The sequence below is a fragment of the Mustela nivalis genome, assembly GCF_964662115.1.
Source record: "Mustela nivalis genome assembly, chromosome: 11".
NCBI classification, from domain to species: domain Eukaryota; kingdom Metazoa; phylum Chordata; class Mammalia; order Carnivora; family Mustelidae; genus Mustela; species Mustela nivalis.
Window position 1 is genome coordinate 7,312,078 of NC_139030.1, and position 19,668 is coordinate 7,331,745.

Here is a 19,668-nt window from a genome sequence, read left to right on the forward strand (position 1 = left end):
GCTAAATGCCCCTGTCAAAAGACACAGGGTATCAGAATGGATAAAACAACAAAACCCATCTATATGTTGCCTCCAAGAAACTCATTTTAAGCCCGAAGACACCTCCAGATTTAAAGTGAGGGGGTGGAAAAGAATTTACCATGCTAATGGACATCAGAAGAAAGCAGGAGTGGCAATCCTTATATCAGATCAATTAGATTTTAAGCCAAAGACTATAATAAGAGATGAGGAAGGACACTATATCATACTCAAAGGGTCTGTCCAACAAGAAGATTTAACAATTTTAAATATCTATGCCCCCAACGTGGGAGCAGCCAACTATATAAACCAATTAATAACAAAATCAAAGAAACACATCAACAACAATACAATAATAGTAGGGGACTTTAACACTCCCCTCACTGAAATGGACAGGTCATCCAAGCAAAAGATCAGCAAGGAAATAAAGGCCTTAAACGACACACTGGACCAGATGGACATCACAGATATATTCAGAATATTTCATCCCAAAGCAACAGAATACACATTCTTCTCTAGTGCACATGGAACATTCTCCAGAATAGATCACATCCTCGGTCCTAAATCAGGACTCAACCGGTATCAAAAGATTGGGATCATTCCCTGCATATTTTCAGACCACAATGCTCTAAAGCTAGAACTCAACCACAAAAGGAAGTTTGAAAAGAACCCAAATACATGGAGACTAAACAGTATCCTTCTAAAGAATGAATGGGTCAACCGGGAAATTAAAGAAGAATTGAAAAAAATCATGGAAACAAATGATAATGAAAATACAACAGTTCAAAATCTGTGGGACACAATAAAGGCAGTCCTGAGAGGAAAATATATAGCGGTACAAGCCTTTCTCAAGAAACAAGAAAGGTCTCAGGTACACAACCTAACCCTACACCTAAAGGAGCTGGAGAAAGAACAAGAAAGAAACCCTAAGCCCAGCAGGAGAAGAGAAATCATAAAGATCAGAGCAGAAATCAATGAAATAGAAACCAAAAAAACAATAGAAAAAATCAACGAAAGTAGGAGCTGGTTCTTTGAAAGAATTAATAAAATTGATAAACCCCTGGCCCGACTTATCAAAAAGAAAAGAGAAAGGACCCAAATAAATAAAATCATGAATGAAAGAGGAGAGATCACAACTAACACCAAAGAAATACAAACTATTATAAGAACATACTATGAGCAACTCTACGGCAATAAATTTGACAATCTGGAAGAAATGGATGCATTCCTAGAAACATATAAACTACCACAACTGAACCAGGAAGAAATAGAAAGCCTGAACAGACCCATAACCAGTAAGGAGATTGAAACAGTCATTAAAAATCTCCAAACAAACAAAAGCCCAGGGCCAGATGGCTTCCCGGGGGAATTCTACCAAACATTTAAAGAAGAACTAATTCCTATTCTCCTGAAACTGTTCCAAAAAATAGAAATGGAAGGAAAACTTCCAAACTCATTTTATGAGGCCAGCATCACCTTGATCCCAAAACCAGACAAGGATCCCACCAAAAAAGAGAGCTATAGACCGATATCCTTGATGAACACAGATGCGAAAATACTCAACAAAATACTAGCCAATAGGATTCAACAGTACATTAAAAAGATTATTCACCACGACCAAGTGGGATTTATTCCAGGGCTGCAAGGTTGGTTCAACATCCGCAAATCAGTCAATGTGATACAACACATCAATAAAAGAAAGAACAAGAACCATATGATACTTTCAATAGATGCTGAAAAAGCATTTGACAAAGTACAGCATCCCTTCCTGATCAAAACTCTTCAAAGTGTAGGAATAGAGGGCACATACCTCAATATCATCAAAGCCATCTATGAAAAACCCACCGCAAATATCATTCTCAATGGAGAAAAACTGAAAGCTTTTCCACTAAGGTCAGGAACACGGCAGGGATGTCCATTATCACCACTGCTATTCAACATAGTACTAGAGGTCCTAGCCTCAGCAATCAGACAACAAAAGGAAATTAAAGGCATCCAAATCGGCAAAGAAGAAGTCAAATTATCACTCTTCGCAGATGATATGATACTATATGTGGAAAACCCAAAAGACTCCACTCCAAAACTGCTAGAACTTATACAGAAATTCAGTAAAGTGTCAGGATATAAAATCAATGCACAGAAATCAGTTGCATTTCTCTACACCAACAGCAAGACAGAAGAAAGAGATATTAAGGAGTCAATCCCATTTACAATTGCATCCAAAACCATAAGATACCTAGGAATAAACCTAACCAAAGAGACACAGAATCTATACTCAGAAAACTATAAAGTACTCATGAAAGAAATTGAGGAAGACACAAAGAAATGGAAAAATGTTCCATGCTCCTGGATTGGAAGAATAAATATTGTGAAAATGTCTATGCTACCTAAAGCAATCTACACATTTAATGCAATTCCTATCAAAGTACCATCCATCTTTTTCAAAGAAATGGAACAAATAATGCTAAAATTTATATGGAACCAGAAAAGACCTCGAATAGCCAAAGGGATATTGAAAAAAAAAGCCAACGTTGGTGGCATCACAATTCCGGACTTCAAGCTCTATTACAAAGCTGTCATCATCAAGACAGCATGGTACTGGCACAAAAACAGACACATAGATCAATGGAACAGAATAGAGAGCCCAGAAATAGACCCTCAAATCTATGGTCAACTCATCTTCGACAAAGCAGGAAAGAATGTCCAATGGAAAAAAGACAGCCTCTTCAATAAATGGTGCTGGGAAAATTGGACAGCCACATGTAGAAAAATGAAATTGAACCATTTCCTTACACCACACACAAAAATAGACTCAAAATGGATGAAGGACCTCAATGTGCGAAAGGAATCCATCAAAATCCTTGAGGAGAACACAGGCAGCAACCTCTTCGACCTCTGCCGCAGCAACATCTTCCTAGGAACAACGCAAAAGGCAAGGGAAGCAAGGGAAAAAATGAACTATTGGGATTTCATCAAGATCAAAAGCTTTTGCACAGCAAAAGAAACAGTTAACAAAATCAAAAGACAACTGACAGAATGGGAGAAGATATTTGCAAACGACATATCAGATAAAGGACTAGTGTCCAGAATCTATAAAGAACTTAGCAAACTCAACACCCAAAGAACAAATAACCCAATCAAGAAATGGGCAGAGGACATGAACAGACATTTCTGCAAAGAAGACATCCAGATGGCCAACAGACACATGAAAAAGTGCTCCCTATCACTCGGCATCAGGGAAATACAAATCAAAACCACAATGAGATATCACCTCACACCAGTCAGAATGGCTAAAATCAACAAGTCAGGAAATGACAGATGCTGGCGAGGATGTGGAGAAAGGGGAACCCTCCTACACTGTTGGTGGGAATGCAAGCTGGTGCAGCCACTCTGGAAAACAGCATGGAGGTTCCTCAGAATGTTGAAAATAGAACTGCCCTATGACCCAGCAATTGCACTATTGGGTATTTACCCTAAAGATACAAATGTAGTGATTCAAAGGGGCACATGCACCCGAATGTTTATAGCAGCAATGTCCACAATAGCCAAACTATGGAAAGAACCTAGATGTCCATCAACAGATGAATGGATCAAGAAGATGTGGTATATATACACAATGGAATACTATGCAGCCATCAAAAGAAATGAAGTCTTGCCATTTGCGACAACATGGATGGAACTAGAGCGTATCATGCTTAGCGAAATAAGTCAAGCAGAGAAAGACAACTATCATATGATCTCCCTGATATGAGGAAGTGGTGATGCAACATGGATGCTTAAGTGGGTAGGAGAAGAATAAATGAAACAAGATGGGATTGGGAGGGAGACAAACCATAAGTGACTCTTAATCTCACAAAACAAACTGAGGGTTGCTGGGGGGAGGGGGTTTGGGAGAAGGGGGTGGGATTATGGACATTGGGGAGGGTATGTGCTTTGGTGAGTGCTGTGAAGTGTGTAAACCTGGTGATTCACAGACCTGTACCCCTGGGGATAAAAATATATGTTTATAAAAAATAAAAGGTTAAAAAAAAAAAACAAAAAAAAAAAAAAAAAAAAAAAAAAACAATAAGACATATTGTTTTCTTACGTAATAAAATAATATCATAGTCTAAAAGTCTCTCTAAATTCATCCACAAAGGTAATGAATTCCTAGTGAAATTTGCTAGTGGATTTTTAAAGAAATAAACTATTCTTAATCAATATTCTTAATTAATATAGAATCTCAGCTTATTAATAGCCAGAAATATTCTGAATAGAGGGGTTCTGAACAGAAATTAGCCCACGCCAATACTAAAAACCAATTACATAGCTACAACAATGAAAAGTAGGAAGCTAAGTTAGAAATAAATAAAACATCACAGTAACAAAATGGAAAGTCCAGAAATATAAATAAATGTATAAATTTAGTGTATGAAAATGGTAATGAAATGTTAGTGACCTGGAAATACATAGTTATTTATTTACTTCATTTAAAGATTTTATTTATTTATTTGTCAGAGAGAGAGACATTACAAGCATGGGGAGTAGGAGAAAGAGGGAGAAGCAGGCTCCCCAATGAGCAAACTCAAAAAAACCCAATGTAGGACTCAATCCCAGGACCCTGAGGTCATGAACTGAGCTGAAGGCAGATGCTTAACCAACTGAGCCCCCCAGACATCCCTTAAAGTACTTTATTAAATAAATGATTTTGACACATTGAGTAGAAATCCAGAAGATAAATTTATATAGCAGGGCGCCTGGGTGGCTCAGTGGGTTAAGCCGCTGCCTTCGGCTCGGGTCATGATCTCAGAGTCCTGGGATCGAGTCCCGCATCGGGCTCTCTGCTCAGCAGAGAGCCTGCTTCCCCCTCTCTCTCTCTGCCTGCCTCTCCATCTACTTGTGATTTCTCTCTGTCAAATAAATAAATAAAATATTTAAAAAAAATTTATATAGCAAAATAAATTCTGGATGGAACAAACATTTAAATATGAAAAATAAAATCATAAAATACTTTAGGTAAAAGCATATTTTATGACTTAGCATGAAGAGGTCCTTTCAAAATATGACAAAAATTTTAAGAAATCATGTTGAAGTTTAATAAATTTGAAGTTTAAAAATTTTATTTATTTATTTTATTGAGTGTAAGAAAGAGAGCATGAACAGTTGGAAGGGGCAGAGGGAGAAGCAGACTCTCCGCGGAGCTCAGAACTGGATGTGGGCTTGATTCCAAGACCTCAAGATCATGATCTGAGCTAAAGGCAGAGGCTTAAAAGCCTGAGCCACCCAAGTGCCCCATAATTTGAAGTTTAAAAAGGATTCCATGTATTTAAAAAACACAAAGTCAAAAGAAAAATTAAAAGTTGAGGAACACTTTTCTAATTCATAGTGCAGATAAGTAGATAACATTTTTAATAAGTAAACAGCCATAAGAGTTATTAGAGCAATTTAATGAGTACCTTATGAAAATGACAAAAGATGTGGACCAATAGTTCAGAGAATGAAATTCAATTGCTTTAGGTAGCTGTAAAGATGCAAAATTTCACTAAAAATAAGAATTGTTCATATTAAAATTATACTGTAATTCATCACTTAAGAGTAGAAAGTTCTGAACAAGTTCATACTACAAGCCATGGTTTGATAAAGAAACAAATTATCTTACTTTCCTGGGTGAGGTATAAAACAGTAACTCTTGGGACAATATAGCAATCGTTATTAACCTTTAAAATGCACATAAACTTTGGCACAACCTATATCTGTGAATGTTTTCTGCAAATTTATGCAATTGAAAAAAGTACAAGCTGCATGTTGAGTATGTGTGTGCATTACAAAAAACTGAAAACCATCAGAATGTGCATCAGTAGAGTACTTGTTAAAGATTGTATGATAAATACATATATTGAAGTTCATACTGCTGTGGGAAAAAAATGAGGCATCTCTGTACCAATGTGGAAAAACCTTAAGATAGAGGTGCCAGGGTGGCTTAGTCTGTTAAGTCTCCTTTTTAATTTCAGCTAAGGTGGTGATCTCAGGGTCCTGGGATCACGCCCTGCATTGGGCTCTACACTGGGTGTGGAGTCGGCTTAAGATTCTCTCTATCCCTCAACCTCTGTTCCTCCCCTCCCACTCTCTAACAGACTCTCTCTCTCCCTCTTAAAAAAATAAGAATAAAAATCTCTAAGCTATACAATGCAAACTAAAAATAAAAGATGAAACAACTTGTATAATATGTTGCATTGGTTAAAAAAACACAAAAATAAATTTATATTCAATGCATAGAATATCCCTGGATGGGCACAAGAAAACAATAGGAAGTGTTACCTTGATGAGAGGGGAAGGTGAAGGCAGGTGCAAAGAAGGATAATTTTCACTATGTATCTAGTTTGTATTGATTGTATAATATGTACATGTATTGCTTAAAAATATGAAGCATGGATACAGAATGGGACTCTTAGTCCCTTGTTTTTGATGAGAACTAAAAGGCTAAGAGGAAAACAAGAGTTTCCAAATATGCCCACATGCCAAAGTAATGTGCTAGACCACTGATGAAGTGACATTTATATGGCTATTTATTAAACATGTTACTACTTAGCTGTACTTTATTGTGAAGGTTTTCCCAATCTTTCATTTCTCTTTGACTTTTTATTTTGGCTGGTTAGGTTTGGTTTTCCAGAAGAGTGGTAGATATTTATTTTCCCCCTATGTTAGCTTTTTTCCAAAAATTGTTGGTATATTGGTAGATTGTAGCTTCTCATCTCCCTGAGGAGGAACAGGAGAGACAGGAGGAACAGGAGAGGTCATTTCTCTTCACCTCAATACATATGTGTAGAGTTTCAAGAAAACCCTCACCGAGCTTCACTTTTGCTCCTTGAAATGTGGACTGTGAAGTAATCCCATTTTGATCCCTGGGAAAGTTTTTTTGAGAGGATGACTCAAGATTCTGAAGGGAGTTGACAGGGAGCAAGCAACACTTCTAACTGTATTGGACAAAGGTAAATGTTCAGAATGGGCTGGTTTTGGATTCCACAGATGGAAGCTTGACTGGGTCATCTTGAAGAGAACGTTCATTTTTTTTAAGATTTTATTTATTTATTTGACAGAGTGAGAGAGCACAAGAAGGCAGAGAAGCAGAGGGAGAGGGAGAAGCAGGCTCCCCACTGAGCAGAGAACCCAATGCGGGGCTTGATCCCAGGACCCTGAGATCATGACCTGAGCCGAAGGCAGTCACTTAAACAACTGAGCCACCCAGGAGTTCAGAGAACTTCCATTTTGAGAAGAGTTTTTCTTGATAGTTAACTTCTGCAGAAACTGTTTGTCTTAAGAGGGCAGTCTTTTAGGTATGGGCACTTAGGGGTTACAATGGTAGCCCTCAGAAAAGAGGTAGCGAAGCCACACCCTCCAGCTGTGAAGCAAAACATCCTCATTCATAAACCAGTCTGCACGGCAAGATAATATCTGTTCCAGTTGTATTGCCAGGAACCAAACAAGAAACAGAGGCCAAAAAGGAATTGGAGGTCTGAGAGGCTATGTAGGCCACAGTAAAGAGCTCAGAGGTTAAAAATAGCTGGAAGCCATTGATACTGCCAAGGACAATGACAAGAGGTAAGGATTTTCAGCCCAAGATCCTTACCACCAAGCAGAGGCTGAAACCTCAGTGGGCTTGTTAAACAGGAGATGGGGCCACAGAAGAACTATCTCCTGAACCAAAAAGAAGGGAAAAAAACATGAAGGTTTACCCCCATCCTCTTGGTCTAAATCTTATTTCATTGTCTTCCATTGATCAAGCCCTGCCAGAAATCAAATCTTCGCTGGATGGACAGTCCAAAGGCTCCAGCTGCCATGAATTTCAGAGCAGAGGTAAAGGTTGAAGAATTTGACTGAGGCAGAGGTTCCCCAAACAACCACTGCAATCAGATGAGATCTTCCATGTTCTTATCTTCCCTGTGGCACCCAATCCAGAAGGGAGAGAGAAGCAGCACAGGGTAAGATGCAGAAGAAACCAGCTGTTCTCACCCTCCTCCCTATCACTCCCAAACCATCTCCCCCCACACACACCCAGAGCTCACTCAGCCTACATGGAGGGAGATTCATCTGTGTACTATTAGACAGCCTGGCAAGAATGACACTCTTATACCTTGATCATGACTCAAACTACCCCATCCATGCATTGTCAAATGCATGAATGAATGAATGGCAGAAAATTCTCCCAGTACTGAACCACATCAGCACAAATATTAGTTACTTGGTGGTAAATGTAGACTCTGTGCCACAGATTGGTTCTATTCAGTATTTTCCCTAATGAAAGACAGTAGAATTCAAGGACTATATGTTTTCTGATGGAAATCTCACTCTTTTTCAAGTTACTTAAACTTTCAGGAATGAAATGACCTTGTCTGTTAAATTAAGATAGCAATAAAAATTACTTTCACAAGGTTAATGCTCCCATCTGAAACCAGGTGGTTGCTTGATACCTATTGTTTTCTTCCCATAATTAAATTTAATGGAATATTCTGAATTTCATCTCTATGAGAAGCTCATGTATTGGATAAAATCCACCTTAAGTCTCTTTTTCAAGATTAAATCTCTGCCAAAGAGAGAAGCCCTATTTATCCATTTATCCATACATCTTTTTTTTTTTTTTTTTTACCATGTTCATGCCTTAGGATCACATGACAGTTATTTAACATTTTAAGCATGGAGGATATGGAGAGGAACAGTAGGGGAGGAAGCATCATTTACATGTTTAGCTCCAATTTGCTCTGCATTCTTCTCCATATAATCACCATTCCTTGAGCATTCACTGTGCACATCCTTCCAGAGCTGAGGACCAGAAACCAGACTGTTTTGGTTCAAATCTTGGCTCTACCTCTGGGTAACTAAGGGACTTTGGTAAGTTTATGTAACCTCTTACTTTCACAGTTGTACCACCTACAAAATAATAGTACTTATTTCTGAGAAGTAAATTTATATAAGATCCTTGGAACCAAGTTTTGCACATTAAGAACTAAACAGAGGTTGGATTTGTTATTCTCTGGAGGTATAGATAAGCTTTTAGATTTAATATCAAATAAATTATTATTCTTTCATAAATGGTTCCTTACTGAGAAAATTTTCTGCCATTCATTCATTCATTCATTTTTAGAGATTATTTTCCATCATATTTATCCGCACAGAAAAATTCAAATGCACCTATAGTTACGTAGATTCAGGCCACTTATACTTCCAATAGGCCTTCCCTGTGTTATAGATGGCTTTCCTACAATAAATGATAAGTATCTGTACAAAAATAAACACATCCAAATTGAATTCCATGGGAAAATAGAAATCTTATCTATCACTGTGTATCTGTATATATTTTTAGAAGTACCTGTGTATATATACTATCTTTGGGTGAACTCCTTTCTAATACAAAGGAAAAAAAGTTAAGAAATTTGAGTGATTTTTTTTAAGCTTTATTATTTATTTATTTGTTTATTTCAGAGGGAGAGAGAGAGAGAGAGAAACAGACTCTGTGGTGAGCATGGAGCCTGACTAGAGCTCAATCTCATAACCAACCTTGAGATCACCTTATTTTTTTTCTATGTCTTTTATTTTTTTCAGAAAATAAAAAAAGAAATTTATATTATATTTTTTTTAAGATTTATTTAAAACAGGGGAGGAAGTGGCAGATGGAGAGGGAAAGAAGCAGACTGCCCACTGAGTAGGGAGATGGACTCAGACCTGGATCTCACAATCCTGAGATCATGACCTGAGTCAAAAATCAAGAGCAGGGTGGTAATCGAATGGGTCACCCAGATGTCCCTAATGTGCTTAGGATCTGTTTTCTTTGTTCTCTCTTCTTGGCCCCTAACATTTGCCTCTAGTAAACTCTATGCAGTCCTGCCACTTTCTGTCATTGTGAACAATTGCCTGATTGCAAAATCAGAGAAATAAATTACAAATGGGTCTACCTTGGCAGAGGCCCCACCTCAGTGAGCAGTCAACTCTAAGCTGTCAGTTCCCAGCCTCATATCTCTTATATTTGGTTTCTTATTATCTCACCAATGGTATGTTTTTGAAACTAACATCCACTCATGAAGCCATGAGTTTGATTGTCCTGGCTAGTTGCCTTTTAGATTTTCGAATGAGCACCTATCATTTTTAAACCAATATAATTTAAAGCCCTATTTATTTTCCTCTCCTTTCCCTCTTTCTTAAAAAGTTTGTAACACTACCTACTACGCGATACTTCCACTACACACACATACTCCTCTACCAAAAAGGGCACATCCAGCCAGGTTGTTTTATGTCCAATTTGTTTATCGTGATGAGAAATGTGAAAATCTTTGGCAGAGATCATTAATTTTATAGCTTGTGTTTCAAAAGTAGTTCCTGGGCTATTTACATCTCTTCATATTAACACCTGAGAAAATGAGTATCCTGAAGATATAAAACTTGAAAGCAAATTGTGTTTACCGTCTCCCTCTAAATATAATTCATGGCTCAGAACAGATCTTTATGACTCATGATCAAATATTTTCCTGGGGTTGCATTTGATGTTTGCTGCAGTGACACTGAATGTCTTTGGGTCTTTTGATTCCAAGACATTTAACTTCTTGTAGGACTTTGATATTCAAGGTGAAATTATTACAATCCATCTTGGCAGGGACAATTACTCTTTGAATTAACTGGTACAAGTGTCATGAGTTGCAAAAGATTTCTAATTTATGAAAACATTTTTTTTAATTTACATTATAAGAGAATGAGCTGAAAAGAATCCCCGAAATTATATAATGTCATCTTATTTCTCTTATTTTATTAAATTTTAAATTTCAACGTTACTGACAATAATTGACATTTAAAATAGCAAGATATTTAAAGTATAAGTCATGGTGATTTGATAAATCCATGCACTATGATAGATTTCCCCACATTTAGTTAATTAATACATTAATCACCTCACATATTTATCTTTTGTGTATATGTGAGAACATTTTATATTCAACTTCCTTAACACATTTCACTTATACAATACAGTGTTATCAACTAGAGTCACCATCTTTTACATTGGGTCCTCAGAACATATTCACCTTATAGCTAAAAGTTTGTACCTCTTTCCCAACTTCTTATTTTCCCCACCTCCTGGTCCTTGTCACGTTATCATTTATTTTTCAACTTTGTTTCTATGGGTTTGTATTTCTTTTTCTTTTTTTTTTTTCTCTTTTTTTTTTTCTTTTTTTAAGAGTGAACAAATAAATGAGCTCATACAGTATTTGTCTTTCTCTGCTTGGTTCATTTCACTTAGTATAATGCCCTCAAGTTCCAAACATGTTGTTGCAAAAGGCAAGATTTTCTTTTTCCTCATGGTTGAATAATATTCCATTGTTATGTTTATACCACATTATCTTTATCCATCCAGCCATTGATGGGCAGTGAGTTAAACCTGGAAATGCAAATATATTTTTTATATCCAGCTTTCATTTCCTTTAGATATACACCTAGATGTGAGCTTTCTGGGTCATATGGTAGTTCTGTAACTTAACTTCTTAAGGAATTTTCATACTGTTTTCCATAGTAACTGTACCATTTCACATTCCCATCAAGAATGTATAACGGTACCATTTACTGAATATTCTTGCCAATATTTGTTATCTTCTGTCTTTTTGATAAGAGACATCCTAACAGGTGTGAAGTGATATCTAATTATGGTTTGAGTTTGCATTTCCCATGTGATTAATGATGTGAGCAACTTTTCGTGTACTAGTTGGTTATTTCTGTTTTCTTTGGAAAAAGTTATATTCAGTTTCTCTGCCCATTTATTAGATTGTGGGATTTTTCTTCTGATGAGTTGTAGTTCATTATATACTTTGAATATTAACCCTTTATCAGTTATATAGTTTCAAGTATTTTCTCCCATTTCATCCATTTAGTTGAAGAGAAACTTTTTTCAGTTTCTGAAACTGTTTATAGTTTCTGTTTATAGTTTCAGTTTATAATTTCTGGAACTATATCAAACTAAAAAAAGCATCTGGGTCATATGGTAGTTCTGTAAAAGCGTCTGCTTTTTTTAGTTTGATATAGTTTCACTTGCTGATTTTTACTTTTGTAACATTGCTTTTGGTGTCATACTGAAAAATATCATTGTCAAGACTGATACTAAGTAGTTTACCTCCTGTGTTTTCTTCCAAGAGTTTTGTAGTTTCAGGTTTCATGTTGAGATCTTTAATCCATTTCAAATTTATTTTTGTGTATGGTGTAAAATAAGAGTCTAGTTTTATTACTGTGCTTGTAAATATCTAGTTATCCCATAACCATTTGTGGAAAAGATTATCCTTTCTTCATTCTGTATTTTTGACTCCATTGTAATAGATAACTTAATATATATAAATGGGTTTATTTCTGGGTTCTCTATTCTTTTCCATTGATATATGTGTGTGTGTATGTCAATACCATATTGTTTTAATTATAGTAACTTTGTAATAAAGTTTGATATCAGGAAGCATGGTGCCTTCAGCTATGTTCTTTTCAGGTACAGAGGAAGTTCGTGGCAGTTTCTTAGCTGGGTATTGCTTTTAATCTATAAGTACAAATGAATATCTTGAGATTCCACACATATTTAAGAAAAACAAATGTAACAGCAACAAATAAATGAAAAAATAAAGAAATAAGATGCATATACACAAAGGGGTGATATTTACAGAAAAGAAGAGAATATATACTATACACACACACACACACACACACACACACACACACACACATACCTTACCTGAGGGTAAGTTCTAAGAATGTAAGAAAGGAATATCATTCATTCACTTTTTCAGCAAACATTTTGTTCTATCTTTTGTAGTATTAAAATGAAACACAGGGATCCTGGGTAACACATTTGCTTTGTGAGGGATTCTTGATTTCAGCTCAGGTTGTGATATCTAGGTTGTGAGATTGAGCCATGGGGCTCTGGACTGAATGTGAAGTCTGCTTAAGATCCTTTCTCCCTCTCCTTGTGCCCCACCCCCCACCAAATAAAGTAATTTAAAAAAAGAAAAAGAAAAGAAAAGAAAAGAAACACATGTTTCTAGCAGTCAAGGCCTCAGCCTAGCAATTAATTATTGCACCATTGTGGCAAGTGTAAAAAAAATCAGTAATACATCATGAGATGTACATCAGAGAATGGGGGGGAAAAAGGTACATAATGGCCTGCAGGGCACAAAAAAATATTTCCAAGAGATTTAGCTACATCTTGAAGGAAGAATATAAAAGAAATCTCAGGAGACAGATAAAGAGAGTATGGTTGTTTCAAAACAACCAAAAACAAAACAAAAGAACATATGATCTCCAGAAAAAAACTGGGAAAATGGTTTGACTTAATTTGAGAACTCAAGGTCATTGCAGTTGAGAGGGTCCTTACACACATAGAAAAGAAAAAAAAAGACCTACAACATGAGTCACATTATGCTGGGCTTCATGTTTCTTGCTAACTAGTTGATTTTAAATTCTGGAAATAATAAGCCACACAGAAAATTTTAGGGCAAGAAAATAACAAGTACACACTTGAAGAGGAGTTTGAAGGTTGAAAGCAACATGAAAAATTAGAAGTTGATTTTATAAGATAAAAACAGAGAGGGAGGCAAACCATAAGAGACTCTTAACTATAGAGAAGAAACTGAAGGTTCCTGGAGGGGAGGCCACAGAGGACTTGGCTAAATTGGTTATGGGCATTAAGTAGGGCACATGTTGTGATGAGCACTGGGTATGTAAGTGGTGAATTACTACATTCTACTCCTGAAACCACCAGTACTCTATATGTTAACTAATTTGAATTTAAATAAAATCTTGAAATAAAAAAATAAATTAAATTAATAAATTTTAAAAAGAAGTTGATTTTAATAATACAGGAAAGATGCAAGGATAGATCCAAGGCAAGGGGATTGAGATAAACAAAAGGAACTGTTGTATTCAAGAGAAAATATGGAAGATCAGTTAAGAGGATGCAGGGAAGTATAATCCTAAGTGCAGATTCCTCAAACCCTAACCTCAAATGACTTTCAATCTAAAAGCAGGAAAAGAAAAAGTGTGTGTGTGTGTGTGTGTGTGTGTGTACCTATATAGTACCTGCACACAAAAGTACAGAAAAAATGTGAGAGTATATTATTACATCAGAGTTGTTTTGCAATCAATACTCTGCCATATTTTATTAATGTACTATTTTCATAAGACTAATATATTTTTAAAAACGTGTTTTAGGGAAAAGGTGGAATTTTTATTGTATCTTTTAGAACAAGTAATATTTAACTTCCCCAAAAGAAGAAAGGTGCTCTTTCAGCTATGGGGAACAAACTGATCAATGTAATGAGGTTGGAATTAATCTGGTTTGGACTAGAGATGATGAGAAGATGATACCAACTAAAAAAACAAAGCACACAACCAGGGAACAGCTGTAGAATGTGAAAGAGGTAAATAATAATAATAATAAATAATAATAATAATAATCTACAACCGGTTGAAAAATTGCTTGTTTGGGTTTATGAGTGAAAGTAGCAGAAGGAATTAAGAGAAGGCAGATGGGATTAAATTAAATAATTGGACCAACTGTGCCTGAGAGGAGGTGGGCTATGAGTGGCTGCATGGAAATGGACCTCAGAACTTACGAGGATCGAAAGGGTTTCTAAGAGTGGGAGAGATGAAAGAGATTATTGAGTTGAGCTAAGGTCCAATAGAGAGACAAAAAAGAAAAGGTCACTTCACAGAGCAGGATTATCTTGTGTGAAGACAAGTAGGTACACAATGGCAAGTCACATTTACCAAACCCTAACTAATTGAGTATGTTGAAATGATGGGGCACATGTGTGTTTGGTCTGGGGACGCTAAGAAGATGTTATCACTTAGGTTTTGGAGAAATTTAACAGGTAGAAGGGGCATGGAGTTGGAGAAAGAGAGAAGCAAAATCTAGATGATCTTATACAGAATACCACAGAATCTAGGTTTTATCTACTAATGTGCTGTCATTTGAAGATCTGTGATAGGATTTGCAGTTTTGAAAGATTTCTCCTTAGAGTGGACAACTGAGAAAGAGAGGAGAGAGACAGAATCAAGGTATTCTATTTATCCAGTGGTTTCTCAAAATTTATTGTGTATGTGATCTTGTTAACATTCTAATTCAGTGGGTCTGAGGGGAGCCTGAGTTTCTACATTTACAACATTTGTAGTAGTGAGAAGATAGGTTGCTGGCTCATGGGCAGCACATTGAATAGAGATGGTGAAAAGTCCTTTTTTCTGGACATGGTGAAGTGATGGGACCCTGATCCATAGACAGAGGCAGTTGCTCTACATCTATTTAGTGTCCTCACTAGGTGATTTTCTGATTAGTCATATTCCGGATGTGTGGCACACATGAATTTTAATTATTAACTGCTATAACCATTTAAGAATATTCACACAGGCCAGTACACCCTAGGTTTTCTCTTCTCTATGAATCAAGAATATGTTCTAGTGACATGCCTCTTTTCTTTAAATAAATACCTATTTCATGAAATTGTACTCCAACTGATTTTCTGATAGAAATATAAATACATAATGAAATCATAATGCATTTTTTTCCAGTACTCACAGAACTGTTTTTACTCTGACCTGAAGAGATTGTGTAAATTAAACATTTTCTTTTCCAAACTGTTTAACTCTTAGAAATCATTATGTTTAAACACTGATGTGAGGAGGCTTCTGTTTCCTCTCTTGTGCAAACTAATTTGAGAACCCATACTTGTCAATGAGAGGGGTTTTCTTAGATATCCATCTTCTTCCAGTGATATTTGCACATTATGGAATTCAGTCATTAGTTTTAAGTTAAAGAGTTACTGAGTATTCATTTTCTAAACACAAGAACAAAAGAAAAAAAAATCCCCTGGAAATTTTAAATTTGATCAATTGGGTGAAGTTATTCCCTAACATCAATCACTCTTTCCTTCACTATCTGACACAAACTCTGTATATTATTTGCAAGGACAATGGATGAGTAGATTCAACACCCAAACAAACAAACAAACAAAAAAATTTGGTTAAGAAATGGGCAGAAAATATGAATAGACATTTCTCAAAAGGCATACAAATGGCTAACAGACATATGAAAAAATGTTCAACATCACTCCACATTAGGGAATCAAATAACAGTTTTTTGATGCAAATCAAAACCACAATGAGATACAACCTTACACCAGTCAGAATGGCTAAAATTAACAAGTCAGGAAACAGATGTTGGCAAGTTTGCTGAGAAACCTCCTTATGTTGTTTGTGAAAATGCAAACTGGTGCAGCCATTCTGGAAAACAGTATGGAGTTTCCTCAAAAAGTCATAAGTAGAACAACCTTATGACCCAGCAATTGTGCTACTAGATGTTTATCAAAGAAGTACAAACAGAGAGTTTCGAAGGGGCACTTGCAACCCAATGTTTATAACAGCAGTGTCCACAATAGCCAAAGTATGGAAAAAGTCTAGATGTCCATCTAAAAATGAGTGGATAAAGATGTGATGTTGTTGGGCTCCCTGCCGAGGGGAGGAGGCGCCCGGGCCCAGCCAGAGGCCTCTCCTTGGGGCTGAGCGGGATGGCGAGTGTCGCGAACCCGGACGCACCAACGGACGACACTGGGCTCGGGGGATCTGTCGAAGCAGGATCTCACTTTATTGTGCGGGGGCACACCTTATATAGAGCAGCAGAAGGGAAGTGAGGACAGAGGGGGAAGAGCCAATAAGATTATGCCAAGTAGCAGTTGCTGGGTAAGGCGTGTCGGGCGAGAGGAGGAAGTGCCATAGGTTTCAGGAACCGAAACTGTGAAATTGGCGCCTTGTTGGCCGGAAGAGATGGCAAGCCGGCGCCATCTTTATTCTGGGCCGCACCCTGTGGAGGCACCTCTAGTTATGTGCCTTACATGATATATACATGCAATGGTATATTACCAGCCATCAAAACAAATGAAATCTTGCCATTTTCATAAATATGGATAGATGTTTGTATAGATATCGATGCATAGAAGTTAGATTTAGTTGTAAAATATTTCCTCATACTCACCTATGGCTTTTTTTTTTTTTTCCTACCTCATGTTTATTCTTTCTTATCTTGTGGACCCATTTCCTGCCTTACTTGAGAAATTCAAAATAACCTTCAAATTTCTCTTAAAAATTAGATACTGATAAAAGGGAAAAATAATTAGTGAAATATTTATTTCTACATGGAAAACATACGTTAGATCTGTTGTAAAATATTTGTGAAGAGTCCAAGATTTTCTATACTCAGAAGCTAACAAAGTTGCTTGCCACAGTTTCACTGCCCTGAGAGAAGACACAAGTCTCTGGGTCAGAAACAAAGGTGTTTGTTCATGGCATAAGCATATAGCATTAGCTTTGTATCCCTTTTTGATTTTCCTTGTTGCTCCCACCTTAATTCCACAGAAGAAAAGTAGAGAGACCCAGGTGCTATCCATGCGGTGAATTCATGCTATATAGCTACGGAACCCTGAGTTTAGGGAATCTGAATCTTTTTTACTAGGCTCCAAGCAAAGTGCCCAACATTTACCCTGGTGGGAGATATGATCCTTATTATACTGGAAAGTAAACAATCCTTCCTTTCCCTCTTCTCCAGAGGGAGGCAAGTCTCCATCTTCCTAGGCTGATCACTATACAAACATCCTTGAAAAGGGGCAGTTGCACAGCCTTGAAAAGGGGCAGTTGCACAGAAAAGTTACAAGTGTTGTTGCTTGAAAGAGGTGTAGAAATGTTTGACACCCATGGCCAATTGTTATAAATTGATTTCTGTAATTTGAGATGTAAGACATAAGTACCAACTTGGCAAAAATTTAAAAATTTTATTTAGACATCTGTCTTAATGTAAAGTCACCATTTTATTTCTCAAAGAAGGCAGCATGGAAAGAGCTTTGGAGTTTGAATATTGTGAATTTAACTGTGGTTCAACTTTTCCTAGATGAGTCACTTTGGACAATACACCTTTCCTTTTTATACCTCAGACATCAGAAACCTGAGAAGGGTATAGCAGCATTTCTGTGGAACCAACTTCTGAGCACAATGTCTAGAAATTGAAGGAAATCATTAGTTATTTTTTTGTTTTATATATTGTTTTGTTTTGTTTTGTTTTTGTTTATTTGTTTGTTTGCTTCTCAACAGTTCTTCTTTCCTTCCCTTACTCTAAGTGTTTACTCTTATAAATACATGCATACTACCTTCTCACCCAATTCTAAATATTTATGAGAATAGCTTACTGGTCTATTATTTACTTTCAATTTATACTCTAACTAATCACAGTGGAAAAATAAAAGGAAATATAGTCTGAACCAGAAGCATAATTAATCAGAGATACTGGACTGAAAACCTTATTGCAAAATAATTTTAGGAAAGCCATTGTCACAGTGACCCAATCTGATTGTAGTTCTCTTTAGGAACCTCACACATCAGTTGAAGAATACAAACTTTAGAGTCATGCCCACCATAAATCCAACTCTATTGCTTAATCTATAAATTAATAAAATAATCAGAACTGAACAGTTTCCATTTTCTATATATAGAAGAAGTTTTAAAATATGTGTGAGAGGGGAGGTGGGCAGGAAGATGGGTTTTGGTGATGGATATTAAGGGGGGCACTTGTGATGAGCACTGGGTGATGTATGGAAATGTTGAATCACTATATTGCATATCTGAAACTACTACTACACTGTTAACTGTAATATAAATAAAGACCTGGAAAAAAAAGAAAATAATGTAGTTACCATGTTCCAGGGATTCAATGAGATTACACCTGAAACACCTATCACAGTCTATTGTAGGAACACAAAAAACATTTTTTCCTTCCTCCAGAAAACTTTACCTCTTCTTTCTGTCTAACATTTGTATCACAAAGTTTGCTTTTAACTGAATATTTGAGGACTTCCTGATCACTTTTGAGCAATACTCAATCTTGCTCTTCTTTCCAACTGCTATTCTCTAGCCACCAGAATTCTCAAATGAGTGACCAATGTATATTAGTTGTCCATGAATTATCTAAAGCAAGAGCCCTCTATCCATGATTATCATTAAATAAATTAATTAAAATCCAAGGCCAAATGAACCAACTTTGCCATTCTTTTGAGCATGTTTCATGACATACTTTATAGATTATTATACAGGTTCTGCATTTTCCAAAAATCTCATTTCTATTCCTCCATACTCTTTGAGAACATTTCCTCCTCATCAAGTGATAGTCTATTTCCCTCCCTTTGGGCAGGACTATGAGTACTCTGACAAATAGAATGTGACAAAAATGATGCTATGTGATCTCCAAAGCTGGGTCATAAAAGGAATGTAGTTTTTTTTTTCCTGGCTCTTTGTGTTGGCATACTTTCCCTTCAAGCCCTGCCACCATGCTGTAAGAGCCCACAATTCAATTCTGGAACACTGTGTCTAGTGTTCCAGACTAGAAGCCCAGCTAATGTCCCAGTTGACTGCCAGGCTCCATTACCAGATATGAGTGAATAGGCTTCAGATGATTCCAGATTATAGCTTCTAAATTCCTTCAGATTTTGCTTCTTCCCAGAGGAGGCTGCAAACATCATGGAACAAAGATGATTTAAACCCACCATGGCTTGTGTCAATTCTTCTGACCCACAAATTCAATACAATCAATAAATTCTTTGTATCACTAAATTTTGAGGTCTTTGT

The 19,668-nt window shown here is 36.5% G+C and overlaps 1 long non-coding RNA gene across 1 annotated transcript in view; it reads left to right on the forward strand.

Moving 5' to 3' along the window:
* Nucleotides 1-7,732: 7,732 nt before the first annotated feature.
* The window catches only part of LOC309844454, a 38,765-nt gene continuing 26,829 nt past the window's right edge, over nt 7,733-19,668 (forward strand). Inside the window, exon 1 of the long non-coding RNA XR_014300704.1 lies at nt 7,733-7,976. This is a non-coding gene — a long non-coding RNA (uncharacterized lncRNA). The remainder of the gene's footprint in view (nt 7,977-19,668) is intronic.